The sequence below is a fragment of the Apis cerana genome, linkage group LG5, assembly GCF_029169275.1.
Source record: "Apis cerana isolate GH-2021 linkage group LG5, AcerK_1.0, whole genome shotgun sequence".
NCBI classification, from domain to species: domain Eukaryota; kingdom Metazoa; phylum Arthropoda; class Insecta; order Hymenoptera; family Apidae; genus Apis; species Apis cerana.
In genome coordinates this window covers 1,991,283-2,002,266 of record NC_083856.1, presented here as the reverse complement: position 1 = coordinate 2,002,266, position 10,984 = coordinate 1,991,283, and the positions used below count along the sequence as shown (strand labels likewise).

At 30.4% G+C, this 10,984-nt stretch overlaps 2 long non-coding RNA genes across 2 annotated transcripts; one reads left to right on the top strand and one right to left on the bottom strand.

Moving 5' to 3' along the window:
* The first annotated feature begins 1,876 nt into the window (after positions 1–1,876).
* Positions 1,877–9,787, top strand: LOC133666168 (uncharacterized). The gene is made up of 3 exons (XR_009829918.1): positions 1,877–3,827; positions 5,028–6,945; positions 8,995–9,787. It is a non-coding gene; the product is annotated as an uncharacterized LOC133666168 (long non-coding RNA).
* LOC133666173 (uncharacterized) lies at positions 6,825–7,750 on the bottom strand. Its single transcript, XR_009829923.1, has 3 exons — positions 7,643–7,750; positions 7,218–7,380; positions 6,825–6,929 (listed from the first exon to the last, which is right to left on the bottom strand). It is a non-coding gene; the product is annotated as an uncharacterized LOC133666173 (long non-coding RNA).
* Positions 9,788–10,984: the final 1,197 nt, after the last annotated feature.

Here is a 10,984-nt window from a genome sequence, read left to right as displayed (position 1 = left end):
CCTCCTCCTCATCCGTCAATCACGCGGCCGGCCAGAAAAAAAAAGCGCGCGCGTTTCGTTGTTCGGCCGGCGACTTCCGGTTCTAGAATAAGCTACGAGTGACACGTCTTCCAAAATGGATAAATGTATGCAAATACATTATACTTGGTGTTATTTAATTTTTCGATACTGTTCGTTAATTAATAATATCATTTAATCATATTGTGTAATTTTCGGGGATATTTCTTTGACAATGAAATATATTTGGATAATAAATTAGATGATGTAAAATTATGTTAATTCGTATGTGTGTATATACATATATATGTATATATATAAAGGATTGGAACGAACTTTCGATTGGAAAATATTAAAATTTTATACGTTAAAAGTTGGATAAATATTAATAATTTCAAGTTGAATAAATATTTATAATTTCTATCAATTATATTTAATGTTCCGAATTCTCTTTCATTCATATACTACATATACACGTGTAACAAAGTTTTAAATGAATCGAGGAAGTAAATCAGCTCAAAAATGATTAAACACTGGGCTTTTAGTATTCATATCGTTTTCATCGGTTTTAAATATGAATTTCCTCATTCATAGAACGTTAAATAATAATTAAGCGTTATTGAAAATATTCCATGATCTTTGCATATAAAACTTCTTTTTAAGAAATCATTATATTCTTTCATTTTTTTTTTTTTTTTACTTATATTTAACTTTCTTCTTTTCCTTCCTTTTTTCAAGTCAGAAGTTTTTTAATCTTTTGCATCATGAGATTTTTGCTCGCGTGACTATACTTTTTTTTCCTTTAAAACTCATTTGTCATTTCTGACATAACACTGTATTTAGATAATAAAACAAATCAATAGAAACAGTGTTATCCAAAAATAATTTCGAAATTAATGTTTTTCTTAATGTTTAATATTTCTTTCTTTATCAAACTTGCTCAAATATAATTATACAGTTTCTTTTGAAAAATCATTTTATCGTTAGTTTCATCTTCAAAATTTATAAATCCAATAGGTAGGTTTCTTTTTCTACAATAATTTTATTCAAATCGAAGCTTTAAATAATTGCAATCTTTTTACATATTTAAAATAAAATATCAAAACAAGATAAGAAACAAATAAATAAATAAAATATCATAAATTGACAATCAAAGAATTAATATTATCATTATAAATTTAATTTAACATTAGTTACAAATTGGAAGAAATAAAATTAAGACAAAATACACGCAACTCGAATTTTATATGATGATTTCAATTAACTGTAATTCAACAAATGTTAACAATTAAAATTGCAATAGTGTCATATTCGCTCAACATTAGAAAAGTCTGGTGTCTTGAATAAGCGTAATAGACATACAAAATAATTACGTGTTTCCAAGTCTAGTGGACAAACTTACTATTTTCTTGCTGGTATTCTGCATGTGAAACCTTCATGTAGATTCGAAAATATAGTCTTCTCTCCTGAGACTAGATGTGTACAGTGGAATTATATTCTAGGCGATGCATGAATTTAATAGTATTAAGTCCATTCCGTTTATTTTTGTGGTTTGCTGGCATCAGCTGTCCCAGCAGGATTTGCAAAAATCCTACGTGCTTGTTGTAACACACAGGAAAAACGGGGAAAATGATATTTCGCATACTCGTGTTTGTGTAATGATATTTTACATGCTAGTGTTTGTATCGAGATGAAACCATTCTCTATTTTTTTTATACATATCCTTTACATGGTTATATTATATTATATTTTCTACTTTTTAAATTCCATATATCTTTTATATTATTTTCTATAAATATTATTTTATCGTTTGCATCCATTAATTTTATTATTCTATTTTAAATTTTTTATTTTTTTTTTTTTATATTTTCATGTTTAATTATTCTATATATATTTCCTTATACGTTTTCTATATTATTTTTTATTTTATTTATATTTTTTTATCCGTTATTCTATGATATTTTCCCATAATTTTCAAACAAAATTATGTAATCAAACAATTTCTTACACAAAAATTGAAATGATATTAATCGTTAACTTATTTTATTTTTATTCAGTTCACCGGATATTGATTATAATTTTTACCACGTGGTGTATCGAGTGACAAATATATAAAATCCAAGCAATAAATATAAAAATTAACCTAATCAGTGTATCTTGAAGCGTGCCATCATTATCTTTGTCGAAAAGAAAAAGAGAGGGAATCGATATCGTTTTGAAGAATTTAATCTGTATATTTCTTTAAATAAAAACAAATTATCAACAAAGCACGGTTGTGTAATATGTTATGTGATATTGAAGAAAATGTCAACTCCATATATTTTTTAAAGAATCTATTTTAAAGATGATAAAATATTCCACAATTCATAAATAAAACATACATGCATTTTTCACAATTTTGGTTTTAAGTCTCGAAAAATATTATTTTATAATAAAGATATCTAATTAAATCTTTGGTTAATTTTATAATTTTGCAATTGAAATTTGCAATTACAATTTTTTAATCGGATTTTAAATTAGGAATATTTAATCCTTTTAATTTATCAATTAGATATTATAAGGTATTATAAAGTATTATAAGAAAATGTCTTATTTATACATGCTATTATAATTAATAATATTTTATAATATATGTTAATATATTATTAGTAATGTAATAAAATTTTAATTATAATATTTCAGCAATAATTTATTATAATATTATATTGATATAAATAGAAATGTTAATTCACGATATTTTAATAATAATAATAAATATTTTAATAATAAATAAAATCAATTTTTGTAAAATATTTATTAAAGCATAAATAATATTATATAATGTTATTTATTTATAGTATAGAAGAATTAATGAAGAATTAAAGTTATGATTGATTAAGAATCATTTTTGAATTGTCAATTGTATCATTTTCAATATTATCAAACACTTGTCCAATATTTATTTCATATTATATGTTTATTTTTTGTTATACATTTTATACATTTATTATTTGTTCAAATAAAATCGATTTTCTTTATCTTCTGAAAAATAACATTTTTCGTGGTCATATAAAAGGAAAACCGTTGTAGTCGATATTTTAATAATGTAATTCCTTATCAAGAATAAATTATTTAAAATAAAAAGATCGTATAAATGTAAAATAATTTTCAATAGATAGTGAATTACAAATTAATTAGACAATTACGATTTTTTAAAATCTTTCAATTTATTTTAATTATTTTAATTATCATTAATGTTAGAAAATTATATATAACGATAAAAATTCTTTTCTTATCAACTTACATATTCATAATAAATGTAATAATTATTTTATTACTCAGTTTCTTTCATTTATCCGTCAATCACGTGAAAAAGCAAAAAGAAAAACAGTTGAAACTCTAATAAAAACTAATCGCGCTATTAAAACATTATATATCTTCTAGATTAATGAGCTTCTTCCCCAAGCTGAAAATGATTGTGCAATTAACGTTCATAGGGGTGTTCGTGGCAATCCCATGCGCGTGTTAATGGTTCTGCTAAACAACCCAAAGGAGGCTCTCGATACGATCACTTCGACCCTGATAAACGGGTAAACAAGTAGGTAATGTCGACAGTAGTAACGGTTCGGTGTGTGGTCAGACGCGCACACGTGACTGCAGTTGCATCGTGTTGCGCTAATTCGATGCAAATATAAATTGATCTCGACGACTCTTGTCGATTGATCACGCGGCCAGAAAAATCTATCGCGTCCTTTGATCCGTGACTGTGCGCGGCGTGTTATTCGCGAGCAAGTATTTTAACGTTCGAGCTGTTACATTAGTGATGCAAATGATGAACGCAAATATAAAATGTACAAATTATTGTTTATTATACGATAAAAATATTTTTGTTTTAATTATTTTAATTAGTTTCTCTCCTAAGATGTATTTTTACGAAAAGCGCGACATTTTTATTATGGAATAATATAAAACTATTGGAACTAGATTTCAATTAGAGTTTTTAAATTTTATATATTCAAATGAAAAAGAGAATAATAGAATATAGGATAATAGGATATAGAGTTACTATGATATATTGGATTTTAATTTTTTTTTTTTAATCTTTAATATTTTTAAATTGACGAAAAATTATATAACTTTAAAAATTTTACGAATTAATTTAATCTGACTTTAAACTATATATTAAAAAATAGAAAGTAGTTTTTTAATTTTATTTAATCATATAGATGTAAATGAAATATATATAATATAAATATTTTTATATTTTAAGTAAATTTCCCGATTTTTCACATAATATATAATATCTATTTAAATATTTTATGACATTTAAAAAGGTTAAATAAAATCAAATACCATTAATATCAAAAATATATTATATAGACGAAAGTTTCCAAAACAAATTCTCTTCGATCACGATTATTCCCTGCTCGTTTCAAATAAACTTTTAATCTTTCGCACTTCACATGTGTTAAATAAAATAATATTTGAAAAAATGACATTAATCAAACATCATTGATATCAAATATATCAAACGAATGTTTTTAAAATAAATTCTCTTTGATCAATATCATCTCTCTCAGTTTCGGATGATTTTTTTATTTCAAAAGAACTTTTCGATTTTTTGCATATATTCTATGAAAGAATATTATTTTTAAAAAAAAAAAGATGATAACAATCGAAATCTACATCTTTTATAAATTCCATTCTGTCCATTTTCATTGATTACCTATTATCTTTCAAATTATTAAAAAATTCACACACAAAATAAGAATATCATTCATATTTATTTTCATCTTACTATAAAACAAGAATATTTTAATATAACAAACAAATCATTTTATATTTATTCCACAAAAATCCAAATACCACTTCTATTTAAAAAATTTTATAAACATGAAATCGAACAGTTTTTCATTCGAATGATCGAAATGAATGAAAACTATTATTAATATTCCAATATAACAATAATTCCAAATTAATCTAATAAGAGAATTGAAAAATAAGTAAAACACGTGTCGAACAATTGCTTGTAATAGTACCTCATCTTTCAGGATCATTCCAAGATCCATTCGTGGGATGGTGCGGCCACGTGGTGCATCGATAACATTCTGTCACTGCAACGACCGCGTGTGCACGCACACATGTGAAATCGTATACGCGTGGAAGGCATCGACCGAATAACAGTCCTCGACTCTTTGTCTCTCTGTCGCACCCGCGACCTCGTGTCTACATCCTCCGGTCTCCGTCGTCGCCGATTGAATAAGGAACACACACGAGATATTTGGAGATATTTATAATGCATGGACGCGTGCGACATCGGTTAGAAAGAGAGAAATACCCGATGAACGGAGGATCGAATGGTCGGCTGGCGGGTTTCGTTGGGATCACTGGGGAAAGGCGAACCGGAGAGACATTGGGGCAGGTCGTGCACAAACGTGCCGCCACGGAAGCTTGCAAGGTGAGGAGGAGAAACGATATACGAAGATAGAGACGGAGAAAACGCGTGGAAACCGTTTGGGGAACGAAGATGCCGAAAGAATGGGTTGGCGAAGGGACGAGGTGAATAGGGAATGAGAAATGGCGAGATAGAGATTAGGCGATTTGTATCGAACACGACGTGTACAACATCTTGGAGATTTTGCTTTTTTAAGATCGCTCTCATTGCTCGTTTTCCTATATCGTGCGTGTTTCTAAACGTTTTGTGTATAACGTTGACCGTGAATCGATCGAGCAGGTAATAAATAAGGGATGGGCCATTGTACGGCCGATTTGGTAATCGCCGTTTTAGGAAGGTGCTAATGCATTTCGATTAATTGCTTATACCATTCTGCATTGTGTTCCAGTCGTGGATAAACTGGTAATCTCAATTAGAGGCCAAGTTAAATGTGTTGATACGCACATTTAGGTTCGAGTTTGATCGAAAATTTAACTTTTCAAGGAAAAAACGTACTTTTAAGAGGAATTACTATTATTTTCAATACCAAATTCTCTTTTTTTTCTTTTTTTTTTTGACCATTTACGGATAAATTAAAACATCGAAGTTAATTCGCAACGTGTACAAAGACGTACGATTTCGGCTGAAATTCTTTTAGTCGGAAAGGAAAAAAGAAAAAGAAAGCTCGTGTTTTCGAATATCCGTGTTGGCAAGCGTTCGACACCGCTCGACGAGGGGAGGAGGAGGAGAGGAAAGTGAAAAGAAAACGAATCAACGATGATGTGTCGGACGTCGCGCACGAACGCCCATTCATACGTCCGCAGAGAGATATTTATTGGGGAAAGAGAGTGAGAGGGAAAGAGGAACGACCAGACGAGGATTATGTAATTTGTATCTGGTAGATTAGTTTTACGACACTTCGGTTCCTGTTACCGGACTGTGTCCCCACCAGCCGGTTGTACGTACTGTTGCGTGGGCACGCGACGTGAATCATTGTTCGTCAGAATATATTAAATGATCCAGACTGATAGGCGTACTACGGGTAAAGAGGCGCCTCGAATGTTGTCGAATTTACTGGCGTAGGTCAGTGCACGGATTCTGACACCGTTGTTTCAAACCGCTTCGAATTCCGCGCGTGCCTGGAATTTCTTTTTCGATACTCGGATCGTTGTAAAATTGGAGTACCACGAGTTTTGCGAATGAGCTAATCTTTTTGTTGTTAACCGATTTAAACGATTTCTGGTACATGCGCATCATGTATGCATCATGATATTAAATAGTGGGAATAATATTCGGATTCTGAAAATATTTGTGTATCATTGCATCGATAGGAAAGTTATATATGGTTTTTGATTCCGATAAGATAAACAATCTCGAATGAACGCATCATCGTTTATCGATAAATTTCATTTCACGATTATTCTTGTTTAAGCAAATGAAAATTATGTCTGTTAAATAAGTTGTTAGAAAATAACAAGCTATGTTATGTAATAGATTTAAAGAAGACGTGCAGTTATTCCTGAAAAAAAGAACATGTAAGTATTATATTCTTAAAATAAAATAAAGTATCGTGCCGAGTAAAATGAGATTTGATGAGATCTAAGAATAAATTATAAAATTATATTGATATATTTGCATAAATTCTTGACAAATAAATTTAAATTTAAATAACAATTTATATTAAGTTGTATATTTAATCCGGAAAAAAAGATTGTGTATTTGTAACCGGAGAAATAAAAAATAGATATCGCAATTAATTTTTTCATCTACTCTAAAAGCTATAATTTGGGTACATACTAATTAATACCTTTTGGGATTATATTTCAAAAGTTAACAGAATTATGCGTAGTTTTATTTTACGATGATGTAATAGGACCACGCGTGTTCAAACTGTGCGTGCAAATAATACATGCAAGTTACGTCATCGTAGATTACAACACCTCCTCACGAAGCAAGTCGAGAAAAGTTCGCTACGAAAAAAGTAGAGTTATTTAACATTGAAAACTTGTATAGCAAAGATTAATATAGATATCTAATATTAGCGTTTATTGTATACAATAAATTATAATTATAATAACTTGATATTAAATATTCGTTATGTCCATATATTAAAGATAATTATAATTTAATCGTAGAAAGTTTATTATGCAAAAGATTATTATTATTATCATAGTCATTCAATGTTGAGAATTTATCTATAATCATTCAATGTTGAGAGGTTATTGTACTTACATAAAAGGTGACTTATAGTTGCTTAACACTAACACTTTATTGTGCCAATATTTGCTGTACACTACAAATGATTATACTCGTACAACATTAAAAACTTGTTGCATACTGAAAGTGATCATGATGAGCGCGTACGATATGTTCAAATATGTCTATAATTATATTAAATAACTACTATATACGAACGATATTTGCGGAATTAGACATGAATTAAAAAATATTATAGTTAACTATATAAATTTACCAATAATTTTGAAATATAGCTTTGTATCTTTACAATTAATCTTTATAATCTTTCCTTATTATTAACATCTCAACTTTTTAACCACGTATATCTATAAATAAGATATTTTCCCCTTCTTTTACTTTCAGACAACATTATCATACAATGAGAAACTCGGGATTCCCCGCGAAAATAGCCACGCTTAATTGCACGCAACATTTTTCCTTAAACATCATAGCTTTTCCCTTCTCCCACAACTTATTTCTACTTCTATAATCAAAACAGGAAAAAAATTCTTCCAGCAATTCTTAAACATTTGAATTCTAATCGCGGCTCAAGATTTACGCCGAATTTTATGGGAAGCAATTAAAATTCACGCGTTACACGCGAGAGAGTTCCATGGGAGACGCCATGGGAGAGGTGCGCGCGCATTCACACACCGGCCGTGAAAAGAATCCGAAGAATCCGATGGTAACGACGCGGCTCGCATAATCGGGGCCAACTTGTGCCATTGGAGTTTTCTAGCGGATCGACCGGTCCTGTATGCGCCCGTCAACCCATTGTTCCCTCCCGGCATGACGATTCCGAGTGATAGTGGTGCGTGAATGAACTTTGGTCTCGCCGCGTGAGAGCCGTGAAATTTGACGTAGGTCATGGCTGATCCTTGCGCGGTGACGCGGTTGAAAAACACGCTCTTCCCTCCCGGATTGAATTATAACCTGCACGTGACGGTATTTCGCAGGACTCGGAATACTACTTGGAACGCAACAACTCGGCTTCTTGCTGCCCACCACGCGATCTCTCCTTTTTTTCTTTTCTCTTCCCTTTTGTTTTCATTTCTCTTTCTGTTGGAATTTAAACTTCGCGCCAAGGAAGAATGGATAGAGGTCGGAAAGTGTGGAAACTGTTTCTTTTCCTATTTTTTTTTCTTCTTATTATTTCTCTTTTCTGCAATTTAAATTTCCCGCCAACAGGCGCGGAACGTGTGCAAGAGAGTGGAATGAAGTATGAGGGGGAAAAGAATTTAAATTTCGCGCCAACATTGCAGAAACGGAAAGAGATGATGAGAAACGCGGATGGAGAGTTTTGTTACTATGGAAGGGCTGTACCACGTGCTTACGTGTGTTTACAGATATTTTGTCTGGTTGGAAAGTGACGAGACGACATTATGGAAATCGAAGTTCATGGGAAACGATATCTTGCACCGTTAACGTCGCTTCCTTTAGCCCACTTTCGTGACAATGTACCATGTGGCCGGAATATATATTGTTGAGGTGGATGCGGTTTCTGGTTTGTACGTACATTAGAGGACCGTTCGAGTAGAAAGTACAACACGGCGGGAAACTTGCAAGTTTGTTGGATAAGTCTCTGTGTCCTATAGTAACTCTTATAGTAAGAAGGTAAATGATATTTGACGCGTCTTTTAAAATATTTATGAGATAATGATGAAATCTGTGCAAAATATGATAATTCTATACGAAATTTCGATATTTGATGCGAATTTCTTTTCAATGCTACGTGATTTTTTTTAAAAGCTTGGAACTTCAAGATGTGTTTCACGGATAGCAAGTAAATATTTATTCAAATTTTTATTTTTCAAAATATAAATTTTTATATTCCTTCTCATCTATAAAATGTTTCTATTACATTTTGATAATAATATGTCTGCATTTATTTAATAAAATCTTAATATCCCACTTTATTTAACGCAAACTTAAAATTATTTATAACTTAATAAGGTCCAATTGATATTTTTGCATATCGATTTTTGTATTTTTAATATCCTGTTTATAAAAGATCCAATAAAAATATAAAATTGTATTTTGTACAATATCAAGATAAATTTCAAATTAGTTATAAAAATATCACTATAGTAAAAATATTTGTCTATATGTTTATACGTTATAAAAAATTTAAAAGTATAATTTTTATGTTTTTATTTACTTACTATATTTAAAAATGCAAAATTCTACAATATACACATAAAAGATTCAAAGTAAAATATTGGTAACATTTAATGGACGAAACAAATCTCTATTTAGATTTTATCTGTCCATAAATATATAAATTTGAATAAACATTCTTAATACGTACAATACGTATATCATAGTTATCCCGATACTAAAAAAAAAAAAAAAGAAAAAAATGAAATGAAAAGCATTTCAAACTGTATCTTTCCAAACGCTTAAACGAAATCCAATCCAAAATTGTCCCTCCCGGAAGAAGGGTGAATCACCGGCCGAAGACATCGTCCTCCAATGTCACATTCGGTGGGATAAAAGCGTCGGCCCGTGGCGCATCTGTGGCAGGGTCCAAATGCGGCAAAGCCGGCAAAAGAGTGGCTCGAGACGACGATAAAAGCAGCAGGTCGCGCGCTCGTAAATAGAGCCGCGGGTCCATTCATGAGTTCGGCCAGCTCGGTAGCTCGCTCGTGCGTATACGTTGGAAAAGTCTTTTTCTCCGTGTATTTTACGGGAGGTCAGGGTTAAAGAGGCGGAAAGAGGAACGAGGAGGAGTAGGTGGAGTAGGAAGAGGCGAACCGAGACTCTGTTTTATGGGGCTACGATTCTCTCCTTCCGCGGTACGTCGACCCTTTTGCCGGCTGAGAATTAATTGGTAGCGGCATTTAGGTGAACCTGATCCATCTCTCGCTCCAGCTGCATTCCCTCACCTCGTGAATTTTCACTTTCCTGCTTGTTATCCTTTCGAAGTTGAGGAAAAATCTTGGACTTATGAATTTATGCAATTGTAGAAATTTGTGATTTAAATACAGTGAAATATGATAACGAAATAAAATGCATAAAATTTCAGAATTTCAAAATTTAAAAAAGAAGAAATAAAGGGATTTTCATATAAAATATATCGCATAAATTAAAATATTGTAGGTCTTAATAAAAATTTTATTTTTTTTAAATTCTTGCAAGAAAAGATGATAGTAATGAGTTATATTATTTTAAAATAAATTGTGAATTTTCATTATTTATTGCAATTTTAGTTACTTTTACAATTGTTATCATTATTACAGAGTTATAAAATACTCTATATTCCAATCATATTATATTTTAACGATATATTTTTATATTATTATATATATTTTATTTCTTCTTCTATTAATTTATTTT